At 32.6% G+C, this 13159-nt stretch overlaps 1 long non-coding RNA gene across 1 annotated transcript; it reads left to right on the top strand.

Moving 5' to 3' along the window:
• Positions 1-348: 348 nt before the first annotated feature.
• Positions 349-8494, top strand: LOC111638363. Its single transcript, XR_002758852.1, has 5 exons — positions 349-569; positions 5579-5612; positions 5848-5895; positions 7777-7817; positions 7907-8494. It is a non-coding gene; the product is annotated as an uncharacterized LOC111638363 (long non-coding RNA).
• Positions 8495-13159: the final 4665 nt, after the last annotated feature.

The following is a 13159-nucleotide window of genomic DNA, read 5'->3' on the forward strand; positions in this document are numbered from 1 at the left end:
AGCAGCGCAATCTTGTAGTAGAGCTACCGCCATTAACGAACGCACCCATAGCAGACTGTAAAGCCCCAGTGGATCCTCTTCAATTGTATCGCGATACGACAAAGTCGCGCGATCTAGTAATTTTACATAAGAATAGAAATAAATATTATATATACTGTAGTACATATGGATATTTTTATGAAACTTTCCATAAGTTATATTTTTTATATTAATAATTTTTTCGATTTTTTTACGCTTTAAAAATAATTTGACTGCGCTTATTGATTGTTGTTGTTTTTATCGCATTTTCCATTTGACTACTTTTGGGCTATTTACTCTGTTGCCGGTTATTTGATTGGGAGTAAATAATCTGGTAGCGGGGAAAGATCGTGCACTTTGTACCCATGAGGCGAGGAAGCGAGACGTTCGACATGATTGTTACCGGGAAAGAGCAATCCGTTTCCATCGGTCTACATTTACTTAATTTTTCATCTGTAGGAGGAAGGAAACGAAGCAAATATATTTTAAAAAGTATCGCACTCGGAGGTTGAATCGATTTTTATGAATCGTGGGAAAAAGATGTAAGAAAGGTAACGTGTTCTTTTATTGTTCTGTTTCATTGAGAAATGTTAAGTGAAATTCATTTTATACTGTGGGGTTCCTAAAATCCAGTCGAAATTTCGATGAATTATAAAATTTCGGAGGGTAAATCGGATCAAGAGCATATTTTAGTGCGGTAGACTCGACAGAAAGGAAAACACTTCTAAAACAAATGCGACGCTGTGATGAGTGATGGAGGGAATGTCGACCGAGTGAGAGGGAGCTTTGTCAGGGTGCTAGTATACATGAGTCGGGGGGGTAAACAATCGAGAAAAGGGGGAACTAATGCCTAAAGGACACCTGTTAGGATGCGACTATGCAGACGCGAGGGAGAAGAGGCAAGACCCGATAAATATCAAAACCTGTCAGATATGTGCGAGAACCAGAAATTCGCTCTCGCTAGCATTATTTCTTGCTTCTTACTTTACAATTTGTTGTAGGGTTAAATTTTACAGTTGTCAATTATTTGCTCTGAAAATGGCGAGCACAAGTGGTGTGTCTAATGTACCATTGGAAGAGAGAAAATGAATCTGATGAAAATTCTTATTCTGAAGAATTCAGTGATATTGAAGATTTTACAGATGAATCATTGAGCTACGATGAGGAGGAAGTGTGCAAGGTAGGTGGTATATGGAAGCTAATTTCACAAAACGTACATATAAACCATAAAGTATTTCCCCACACATTTACTCAAAAACTGAGAAATGTAAATTTGTCATCTACGGATGAGCCGGTAAAATTTTTTGAACTATTTATAACTGAAAAATATCTTGGACATTTAGCACAGCAAACAAATATATATGCTGCACAAACTTTAGCAAAAAAAAAAAAAAAAAACTTTAACTGCAAGTAGCAGGTTGAAATTATGGAGAGACAAACATTGTGGAAATTTAAAAAATTTCTTGGACTATTATTATGGATGGGGTTAGATACCCAAAGTTAAGTGATTATTGGAGTAAACAACGTATATGTAAAAACGAAATTGCACCACAAACCATGGCACGTAACAGATTTGAACTATTGCTACCGATATGGCATTTCTCAAACAATGAAGAAGATAATGGAGACCGACTACATAAGATAAATCCTCTAAAAGACATACTTGAAGAGCTTTATCAATGATATAATGTACCTGGTGAATATTTATGAGTAGATGAAACAATGGTCCCATTTAGAGGATGATTACGTTTCCATCAGTATATTCCTGGAAAACGTCACAAATACGGTGTTAAACTGTACAAAATTGCTGATACAACTGGATACACTAATGGCATACAAATTTATAAAGGTAGAAGTGAAAGACCACAGGAAAAAATTTCCTTATCAACTGATATTGTTCTAAAGTTAGGCAAAAAATGTTTAGGCCAAGGACGTACAGTACATTCACAACAGATAATTACTACACATCGATTGAGCTGGCAGAACATTTATTAGAAAGACACCCATCTTATAGGAACCCTGAAAAAAAATAGGAAACATGTTCCCAAGGAAGTAGTAAACAAAACATTAGCTAAAACTGAAATTATTGGTATGCATAATGAAAAGGGAATAGTTGTAGCTAAGTGGAAAGATAAACGGGATGTGCTCATGTTGTCTACAAAACATACAACAGAAATTACTTCTACAGGTAAAAGAAACTACAAACAAGAAGAAATTTTTAAATCTAAAGTAGTTCAAGACTACAATATTGGGAAAGTGGGTATTGATTTATCTGATCAATACTCTAGTTACTCCACTGCAGTACGAAAGTTGGTAAAATGGTATCACAAAGTTGCAATGGAGCTTATATTTGGAACTACTGTTGTCAATGCACATATTATTTATAATAAAATACCTGATAAAAAAAAAGTATCTTACCATCTTCAAAGAGTCTTTAGTGAAAAGCTTACTCAATGGTGATGAAAGTCATCAAGAACCTGCAGCTCAAAACCCTAAAGAACACACATTGGAAACAGTTAGAGATGTTGACATAAGAAACAGAAAAATAAGGAAGCGTTGTGCATCCTGCTACGCTAAAAATACAGAGCAATTTGGAAGTCGTAAAGCTGATTTAGCGAGCGTAACACCACGAGTCGCTACATATTGTGTGCAGTGTCCAGGAAAACCTGCAATGTGTTCAAATTGTTTTGTAAAAATTCATAAATGAATATTATATACGAGGGTCGTCCCAGAAGTACAGTACCTGACCTGACAGATGGCGGTACTTGTTTGAAAAAAAAACGACTGTGTTCGAAAGTATCAACCTTATAAAGCTTAAGTTTGAAGACGTTACGTTGTATAGTATTTTTTTGGCAGCCATAAATAATGAACAATCTCAGTGAATTTGTAAACATGGAATAAATTTGTCATCATTATGTGATACAATACTTTCATTTGAAAGATTTCAGTCCAACCAATATTAAAGCTGAGCTAGATTCTACTCTGGGGGAGTCTGCTCCCTCATTTACAACAATAAAATATTGGGTGGCAGAGTTTAAACGAGGCCGTACGAGCTGACAAGATGAACATCGCAGTGGTTGACCAAGTGAGGTGACCATGCCAGAAATGGTGGAAAAAATCCACAAAATGGTATTGGATGACAGTCAACTCAAAGTGTGAGAGCTAGCAGACATGTTAGGCATTTCAAAAAGTGCTGTACATCACATTTTAACTGAAAATTTGGACATGAGAAAGCTATGCGCAAGATGGGTGCCATGTTTGCTCACAATTGGACAAACAGAGTTGTGAGGATGTTTCAATCGAGTCTTTGGCAATGTTTCACAGCAACAAAGCCAAGTTTTTGCATTGATTTATAACCATGGATGAAACATGGGTCCATCACTTCACACCTGAGATGAAAGAACAGTCGAAGCAATGGACTTAAAGGAGAGAATCAGCTCCAAAGAAGGTGAAAACAGTTCCATCTGCTGGCAAGGTCATGGCGTCAGTTTTTTGGGATGCGCCCAGGAAAAACAATCAATGGCAAGTATTATGCAAACTTATTGCAGCGCTCAAATCAAGAAAAAACGGCCACATTTGGCAAAAAAGAAAGTGTTGTTTCAAGACAACGCACCAGTTCACACATCCATTATTGCGATGGCCAAAATCAATGAATTAAGGTTCAAATTGCTTCCTCACGCACCCTATTCACCAGATTTAGCCCCCTCGGATTATTTTCTCTTTCCAAACTTAAAAAAATGGCTTGGTGATAAAGTTTTGCCAACAATGAAGAGATGGAGTCTGCGGTTGATGGCTGTTTTGAGAAGCTCGACAGTTCTCACTATAAACAGGGGATCGAAGCTATTGTACATTGTTGGAAAAAGTGTATCAAGCTAAAAGGAGACTATGTTGAAAAATAAAGATGTTTTACCAAATTTTTTTTGTCTTTGTTAGGTTAGGCACTTCTGGGACTACCCTTGTATGTATGTAAAACTTTTATATTGATTTTTATACTCGTTATAAATTCTTTTTTTCTAAATATATATTATTTCCACTTATATACGATTTTTGTTCTGTAATATTATTTACTTTATATGTAATAAAAACAAATAATTAAACTAGTTTTCGTTTTTTTATCCTTTTTTTTACCTTTTCGCTATTTAAAAAACACTATCAGATATAAAATAGTTTATTTAAAAAAACTACAACCACTGACCTTGAACGGCTTCATGAGGTCATTACAATGCGTCGGCAGTTGGAGCTACCACCGCCGGGCCATCCGACTGCCAGCGTTCAAAACCAAGTGCATACACGTCCACGAGAGGCCACCACTAGCATGTAGAAAACGTCTTACGAAGCCAGGATAATTTAACCTTGAGTAAAATTACATTGTTTAATTGACAACGGGCAGTCAGGTGGCTCTGTACAACGACTGCCATGACAACTGCTGGCGCATCATATGGCAGTGAACATGTTAATGTTAAAATAAATGGTTCTTTTAAGATACTTGCAAGACTCCACAACTTCACTGAAAGAGGTCTCCCGCGCATCATTGGTTTACGCGGGAAAAATAAAAGTCCGATACTTTTTGAACAGACCTTGTATCAGTATAAATTATATATGCATGATACAGTATGTACTGCATGTATAGTTTAATGCTGTATTTTGTGTTATGCCACATACTCGATGAAAATTGGCTCAAGTTACTGATAGCACCGCCCATGTGGCAGAGCTTGTCTCTAGACAGAGAGTTCTCCAACCTTATATTCTAGTAATTGTGTCCCCATACGTCATACTTTAATAATAGATTCATGCCAGTCATCTAACACCTTTCAGGGAAAAATATTTTAATTGAAACAACAAGGCTTCAGTTTGCATCAGAAGTTTTTATATAGTTAATCAGGGCCTCCTGCTCCTAAGAATTCTGTATCTGATCTCAGATTTCATCTAACACTTCTTTCTTGAGATTAAGGAAAGGTGGACGGACAACAGGAAATTTTTTATCAGTTTTAAAAGATATTTCCCTATGATGCATGTAGTATGCTTTTTTCTTTACATTAAAATAAATTTTAAACTTGAGACCTGAACCCAAAAAGTAAAATAACCAGAAAAAATTCAGTGTGTTGGTGTTTATTTTGTTTAACATCTCAGAATAGATTTACGTAAGGAATGAAACTTAGCATGATAGTTTCTAAATTTTTGTTAAAGATCACGGGTGGAAAGAGAAGGTTGTCATGGCTCAAGGTTAAGCTTAATGAAGATATTGTTAGAATTTCCAAAATTCTTTTTATAAAACTTCTCTACCTACAAAATTAAGCTTTTTGCCATTCGATAACAATAAAAAACGAATGTTATAAAAATATTTTATAACTTACCACACAAGTTTTATTTATTATACTGTCATTAAAAATACAAGTTACTTTTTAAATAAGTTTGACAGATGGGAAAGTTATGGAACTCCCTAGATTTTTTCAATTGATTTGTTTTAGTATTGCTATTTGTAATTTAACAAAAAAAATTTTTTTAACTAAGAATTAAGTAATTTTCAACTTAAAATTAATTAAAAATTTCTTTTGTTTAGGAATTTGGCCAGTAAAGAAGAGTATGTTATTATAGTAAGTTAACATTTTAATTTCAAAATTTATTTGATATCAAATGAAATTAGTTAATATTTCATAAATATTCATAAGAATTATGGCATCCCTAATGATGATTTGCTTCAGTCACTGATTGCTTTTGTAGACAGTTTATAGATAATTTTCTGAATAATCTGGATTTTATTACTTCTGATTTTGAAATTTGTTTATCAGTGTTGTTAACAAAGTATTAAAGTTAAAATTGTTACTTTAGGGTTCAAGTTTTGAAGACCGAATGCTTGTATTATGGACTGAATACAAGGTAAATTGTTTGAATTCTTGATTAAAGTGTAAAAATGACATTTGAATAACTAGAAAATAGTAAACACTACATACCAATTTTTGTTTGTTATTATTGTAATTTCATTACACTACAATACAAAAGATGTATCAATTACAGATCTTCAGTCTGGCAAAACAAATAAGATTTCAAATCATTATTCCGTTATAGATTCAGTTATAAATTTTTATAGTTGATAAATTTTTAAAATATATGTAATAATAATAAAGTACTAAATGGTAATGTCGTAGTTTGTAAAATAAAAATACATGTTATAATATTTAGGTGGTCTATCAATTATTGGGTCTTTTTAAAATTGTTCCTTTCTTTTGTAATCTATATTTTTACTATTCCATACATTTTTTGAACAATACAATCTTCAAAAATTGGTGTTCTTTCTTTGTACTCTTGCATATAGTCACACTATTTCTCTTGCACAAGCTGACTGGACCCCGAGTGAGCATTAGTTCTAAATTATGCCACTGTGACAAACTACCAATAACTGGTAGTTTGATTTGTGATATTTTTTGAGCATAATTACAAATTATTACATTGGTAAAATAATTATTTATTAAAATCATTAGTTTTAACAACAATGTAGAGCTTGTATGGGACCTGGAGATAAAGTGGGATTCTTCAACCACAAATCAAACTTCTGACCATTGGCGCTGTTTGCTGCAGCAGCATAATTTAGAACTAATGCTCACTCCAGTTGGCTTATTCAAGAGAAATAATGACTGACTGTATACATTAGTACAAAGAAAGAATACCAGTTTTTGAAGATCATATTATTCAAAAAATATATGGAATAGAAAAACTAGATTATAAAAGAATGATTTTAAAAGGACCCAATAATTGATAACTACTTAAATATTACTAAAAACATGTAATAAATGCATAAGAAATCTTAAAATCTTATCTGGAATGCAACTTGATAATTATCTGGATTATATAACTTGATGTTGCTTGAAAATAACTTCAGGCATAATTTAGTTAAGTATTATACAATTTTGTTAAATGAGTAACAAAATTATTGTATTGTATATTGCATATGGATTAACATTAATTGTATTTCATTAAGTGGATATTCTATTATATTCTTGTTGAAGATGAATTTTTCATAATTGAGGCAGAGCTTTGGTGAAATCTCTCTTATTTGGCTTATAAAATTGTGTTCATTGTCAAAATCTGTTTGATCGATTTTGATTAAACTTTGCTATTTTCCATTAATTGTGACAAGGAATCCATAAATGTAATTTAAAAAAATGGGGCCCATGACTGTTTTTGAGATACAAGATCATAGCACAAGTGATATTGTGTGACTGGCTCTCACATATGATGTCTCAAGACCTCTAGCACATCTATGTGACTTATAGAATTGATTTCATACTCAAAAATGTAATAAAAAAAATGTGGGTTCATATACAGTAAGGTCAAAATGACAATGTCCGTTGTCATTTTGATCTTACTGTAATGTCCGTACTCCCTGATGCAAGGATTGCACTTAATGGAATTTATGGGAAAATAATAAAACCAGAATTGCACACGCTTAACAGAAAAGGGCACAAGAACAAAACAATTGGCATTGATTGTTTTGTTCTTGGATTGCCTCTTTCCAGTTTTGTCTCGATCCTATCATGATATGACAGTCACGCAATGTTCTCGTTCTTGCTGATTCATTGATTTCTTCAGATCTCTTTTTTCTTTTTCTTTTCTAAAATGATTTTATGAAAATGATGATTATTTCTCTGACACCTCTAATGATAATTTATGATTAGTAGAGAAACTCTGAAATTCAGTTAAATATTAAAATAAACAACAAATCTTTGTGATTTGAGTCTAAAACTTTTTTTTTTCTTTCAGATTAAACCATTCTACAACAAATTCCATTGCATTCACCAAAGGTAAGTTATGGTATGGTTTCACAGCATCTTTTATTTTGAATTAATTGGTAAATTGTTCAAAACATGTGTATACACCTTCTGTATTTCAGATTTGCCAAAGTTGATTATTTAAAGTTATACTAGAACCAATTATTCAGATTGATCTGGTCTCCTTTGAAGTCGTCACATCCAATCAGACATACTGATACTTCCAATAATTGAAAACTCTAGCATTCATTAAAAACTGGATTTGATAAGTTGACTAGTTTTTGAGTTACGACATGATTTTTGTAGCTTTGTTTATTAAAAATGATACAAATAATGACAGTCATGTATTATGACAAAGAATCATGAAATTAAAATATAGCTGAATGTGTGATGGCCATTTTTTATTTTGTTGGCTATTAGAAGTTAAATTTGTCATACAATAAAAATAATTTGATTAAAATGCTGTTTATTCAGAGAGAATTTTTTCACAAATTATTGTGTACAAAAATGACAATTACTAATGTCATTTTTCCAAAACACTTCCAAAAATACAGGACTGCCTTGTACTTTAAATTTATTTTGTTTCAGGAGGCTGTTTGAATTCTGAATTGTATCAGGTCAGTCCATAAGTTCATGTATATTTTTATGACCTTGAGAAGAATCTTGTTTTGCTGTTAAAAATGTCAGTCTAATGTGATACTTTTTACACTGAAGTGTTAAATTGGATCTCATTCATATAATACTGTTCAGAATTGGGAAAATTTCAATTGTTTATTTTTGTTAAAATGGAAGTAACAGACCATTATAAGAGATGTTTTATACTTTTTACTTTTAAGTGGTGAGAATGCTACAAATGCAGCCAAAAAATTAAATACTGTTCATAATCAAACTGTAATTAGTGTAAGGAATGTGCAGAAGTGGTTTGAAAGATTTAGAAACAATGATTTTAGTGTGGAGGATAAGGCTCGTACTGGAAGACCCATTGACTTCGATGATGATGCTCTCTCTGCACTAGTTGAAGCAGAACCATCTTTAACAGTTGATGAAATTACGGAACACTTAAATTCATCCCATGGAACTGTTCATAGACACCTACAACAAATCAGAAAAGTTTCAAAGCTAGGAAAATGGATACCACATGAACTGTCAATGACTAACCAACAACAACGTGTAAACATTTGCATGTCCCTTTTATCCCGTATTGGTTTAGAACTTTTTCTTGATTGGCTGGTTACTGGAGACGAAAAATGGATTCTCTATAATAATGTGACGAGAAAAAGACAACTCAAATGTATTGTGACCAATTAGAGCATTTAAATGAAAAATTGAAAAAAAAAAATCGACTGTCATTAGTGAACAGAAAGCAGGGGTCGTATTCTGGTCACTGTCTCTGGTCTCTCGTAAGCCGGTCACTGATTGGCTAATCATTTGGATTAGCCAATCAGCGACCGCCTTGCGAGAGACGAGAGACAGTGACCAGAATACGGCCCCAGGTTCTCTTGCAACATGACAATTCCAGACCCCATGCTGAAAAAATAACTACAGAAACTCAAAAGCTTCAACTGGGAAATTTTACCTCATCCACCATATTTGCCAGATATTGCTCCCAGTGATTATCATCTTTTTTGTGGTTTTCAGAATTTTTTAAAAGGGAAACTTTTGAGAATGGGAACAATTTCTGAATATTTTGATTTGAAACCGAAATCATTTCACAAAGACAGGATTAAAAAGCTACCATCAAGATGGCAAGAAATTGTGCAAAATAATGGTGAATGCATTATAGATTGAAATAAAATTTAATAAAAAAAATTTTTTTTTTGGTAGATAAAAATATGCATATTATGGACTGACCTGATATGTTTGTTTAATGAATAAATTATTTGCTGGGAAATAAATGGTTTTGAATTTTGAGAAAATTACCCATTTCAATAAACTTTAGCAAAATAACAATGAAGTCCTAAATAATAAAACAATAAATAGTATGTAAATACTTTAAATTAAAAATGAAATTGCATTTACCAGTTTTGGCATCTTAAACATGGTTGTAATATTGATTTAAAAAAAAAAAAACTGTCAGATGCAACTCAGGCTTTGTTGCTTCCACACTCTTGGATGCCATGTATATGTGAAATCAAACACTGAAGGTGTGTGTAATGCAAGCAAGAGATGACAGTACATAAGGCATTTATGCAGCAAGTGCATTTTTCACTGCATGCATGATTTGAAAACAGCATCTGGATTTAATTTTGAGTTTAATTCTAATTCAGCTTAAACCATTTGGCTGAAGGAAAAATTGAACTGGTTGGTTTGCTATACAAATTCCCCCATGCAGCCCAAGGGGTTAAACTTTTAACATTTTTGGTCTACATTGACCTTACCTTCCTCAGGAAAAAAATGGTTTTTGTTTTATGTTGTTTAAGTGCAGGTAGAGGAAAGAAATATGTTTTAAAAGTGATGTTTTTAACAAGGTTATGAAACTGGGTAAATTTCAAAAGTTGACACACCAGTTCTGTTTCTAAGTTTATATCAACAATTAGACATTGACCTGACCTGATCATCCTATTGTTTAAAAAGTGATTCACAAATACAAGTTGAACTGAATTTAAAATCTTACCACTAAACATATTTTCAAGTCTCACAAGCTGTAGAATTCAAAATCCCAAAATTTTAATTTATGCATTTTTTAGAACATTGTTTTGTGCAAGGTTCATTTTTTCTGTCTTGTAACTTTTGCAAGGTTTTTGCGAAAATTATATAGAAATGAAATAAAACAAACTTTGCTTCTTTTTAATAGCTAATACAGTAATACCTCGACTTACGCGAACCCGGAGTTACGCAATTTTCAAATCTCGTCGATTCGTTTTTTGTTTGAGTGCCATGAAACTCTTGATTACTCACTCCTCCCACGCTATTCAGCTTACATGTTCAGACGTGTCACGCGGAATCAACACATAGCTACAATTTATTTTGTGTTATTTATTTCTGTGTTTGTTATATCTACGGAGACTTGAGAGACTCTATGTAGTGATTTCTTGTAACCGTAAACGAATCAAAAGACGAGATAAGATTAACGAGAACACTTATTAGCTTACATACATCCGATTTGGATTTTACACAAATTGTGAAATTATACCCCGACTTACGCAGTTATTGCTCGGTCCCACCTATCGCGTAAGTTCGGGGTATTACTGTATTTGTAATTTAACACTATTAACAACTGAATTGGTTCAGATAGTGAAAATCATCAGCCTGCTATTCTGTAAGACCTTGGCCACATTTTTAGCTAGTTATAATTAATGCAAATGTCTATGTTGAAACCATGATTTTGGTTTCCAATATGTTGGGCTGCCTTAGTACCTGTAAGACAAGTAAGTTAAAACCAGCAATTTGCATAACTTTCCCAACTTTTATATTAAGCAAATTAAAGAAAATTGTGTGGGGCACCATCTGTTGAGATTTTATATAAAAAAAAAAAACCTTAAGCTTTGTTGTAATAGGGTAATTAAAAGTATAACTTTGAGGGGAGGGATTATAAGTGTAAATGTGAATAATTTGTAATGAACAAGGGAAAGTATTTGAATCTTATGTATAGACAACAGCCGGGAAAGTAAAAAAGTAAGGTCGGAGTTGGGTTTTTTGTTAACTGACTCCACCACACTGGCTTCATAGCTGCTTACAATGAAACATGTCCTAAGCCAGGGCTTCTTAAACTTTTTTTATTCATGACCCCATTTAAGTTATATACAAATTTGCAAAAAATAATTGTGTAATACCACAGTTCACTCTTGTGTTACAATAGAACAGACAACTGAATACACTGAAAAGTGACAACACTACAGTAGTTCACACTACAATCTGTTGCTGAATCATTGTCTCACTGCACCAGAAGTGACACAAAGCACAACTCACGAAACCTATGACAAAAAGCATGCCATTTTCAAATTCTCAAATTATTTTCAATATTTTGCATTAAAATCTCATGACCCACAGTTTAAGAAGCCCTGCCCGAAGCAAACTAATGATAGTTTCATATGAAACAATTACATCATTGGTTTCCTTAGTAGCTTGACACAAAGAAACATGCCCATACACATTTGCATAAATTTTCTAACTAGGTAAAATGAGAAAAGGTCTCTGAGAATAGCAGGCTGAGAATTTCCACTATCTGGACCAATTCAGTTGTTAATAGTGTTAAATTACAAATATTAGCTATTAAAAAGAAGCAAAGTTTGTTTTATTTCAATTCTATATAATTTGTTTTTACCTTGCAAAAAGATACAGAACAAATAAGAAAGGCAGCTATAATTTAAATTTTAAATGTTTGAAGTTTAGATTATTAGACTCTAAAATAATATATTTTTGTTATCTTTATCCTTTAATCCAACCACAGAAGTAACAGTTACAATGGTTTTGAAGAATAAAACTTCTTAACAAAGGTAAAAATTTCACAAAGGTTATTTATATAAATAAATATATATGAAAAAGAGAAATATATGAAGATAATGTCATGAGTCAGCATGAAAATTTAAATTCTGAAAATCAAGATGACTGTTGAATGCATAATCAATTGAAAAATTTGTTTTCATATAATCATAGTGCTGAATATCTGGTACCTGTTTTATAAAATTATTTGGTGGAATTATTCTTCAAATAATGGCACTAACCTTTGGTAGAATCGAGGGCGAAATCGTCAAATTTCCTAATGATTCGTTTTTCTTTCAATTAACTTCATGAATATCCAGATTTTTGCATGCACAATTTTGGCAGCCTTTAAAACTTCATATTCTCAACTGACAAGTGCATCATTCAAAAAAATGTTTTAGATTTACACCAAAGCAAATTTTTATTAAATCCAGCCCCTGGCATTCAGATATTTTAGTTCAAAAATAACATTTAATCACAAAGTTGTGTGGGGTGCCATCTGTTACAGGATTTTGCCAAGTTTTTATATCAATGGCAAAAGGCTTAAATTTGAGGTGGTGATGAGTTTTATAAGAAATTGTTAATGACAATTTTACTCGTTTATTAGTGTGAGAACCGAGGGGGTTAGTTGTCCCCACTTACCAGCGGCGCTGTCAGAGGATGGCTTTATAGGAGGGCAATATAAAATGAGTGGGGAGGTTAATGGGCAAGTTGACAGGTTCCCAAATATATACACAGGTTAAACAAGAATAACACATTTAATAAACAATTATAAAATTGTACATATCAAAGGCTAAGGTGAAGATCTACAAAAATTCTATTCTATGTTGCTACAATGATTTGTCTTCAATATGAAACATCTAATCTCTATTCTCTAAGTTAAGAGACGATAAAGAGATCTCTAGAAGAGAGATTTCACAGAGAGTATACAAATAGATAAAGAAAATAAATAC

The sequence above is a fragment of the Centruroides sculpturatus genome, unplaced genomic scaffold, assembly GCF_000671375.1.
Source record: "Centruroides sculpturatus isolate CEXI.00-Female unplaced genomic scaffold, Cexi_2.0 scaffold1014, whole genome shotgun sequence".
NCBI lineage: Eukaryota > Metazoa > Arthropoda > Arachnida > Scorpiones > Buthidae > Centruroides > Centruroides sculpturatus.